Source organism: Loa loa (genome assembly GCF_000183805.2).
Source record: "Loa loa unplaced genomic scaffold supercont3.464, whole genome shotgun sequence".
NCBI lineage: Eukaryota > Metazoa > Nematoda > Chromadorea > Rhabditida > Onchocercidae > Loa > Loa loa.
In genome coordinates, this window is record NW_018108644.1 from 36,179 (window position 1) to 37,407 (window position 1,229).

Sequence of the window (1,229 nt, forward strand, 5' to 3'; positions counted from 1 at the left end):
AATAATAATAATAATAATAATAATAATAATAATAATAATAATAATAATAATAATAATAATGGTAATAATAATAATAATAATACTTTTTGCCTAAATTTTAATGCATTGTAAATGATTTCATGATGTTTATTATGGTCTTGTTGTTTTCGAAATATTTCAATTACATTAAGGAAAATTTTTTAAAAAAGAAAATCTCTATTAACAATTCAAATTTAGTTCCTGTTTTTATTTTATTTAAAAAATTTTTCATTTTTATTGAAATAATTTTGGGGGAAAAAATAAAAATTAAAATTAAATTAGGATTAAATAGAATCAGATTTTTTTCAATCAAATTGAATTGCAATTTAAGAAATGACTCGATTTTTCTACTTAAATTAAATTAAGACCATGTAGCAAGTAATTAGGAAGTAATTAGATTTGAAGTAATATATATTTTTAATTTTATCAAATTTGACAATAATGATAATCGGATTGATACCATTGATAAACCAAATCTGATAAATGAAGCCAGGTAAAGATCAACTTTGTTTTGCTAATTTCTTTTCCACAATTTTTCTCAAAACAATTAGGAATTGATTAAAATTCAGTTAAAGTATTCTAATTTATCTAACTAATTGAATGAGTTCATTTGGTTGTCATGGCATTTTTGATTCTGATGCTTAGAACGATAGAAGGGCTATTTTGCATTCGCATATATATTTACATTAGCTTCATCATTTATGGCAATGGTATGATATTTAATTTTTACATGTTTATTTATTTTAATTACTTGAAATTTAACAAAATTTGATTTTATATTTTAAAATTTTAATTATAACATTATCAAATAAATTTGAATTGAATTTGATTGAGTTAAAAATTTTTTTCGCTTCATTTTCACAAATTGTTATTTGTTCAACTGCTATGCTAACAGTTATAGTATTGGTATCAGTAATACTGGAAGATTTATTATCAGTTATTTACCAATCAAAAAATGTTTTTATCTTTTTTATCTCTTTTTTTTTTGTTAATCATTTAAGAAGAGTTTAAGTTATCTATTTTGTAACTTGTTAATTAGCACTTTTTTTTTGCATAATTTAACTTTTAATTGTAGTTCGAAACTAACCTATTACCTCCCACACATTATTATTATTATTATTATCATTATTATTATATCGAAACTAACCTATTACCTCCCACACATTATTATTATTATTATTATCATTATTATTATTATTATTATTATTATT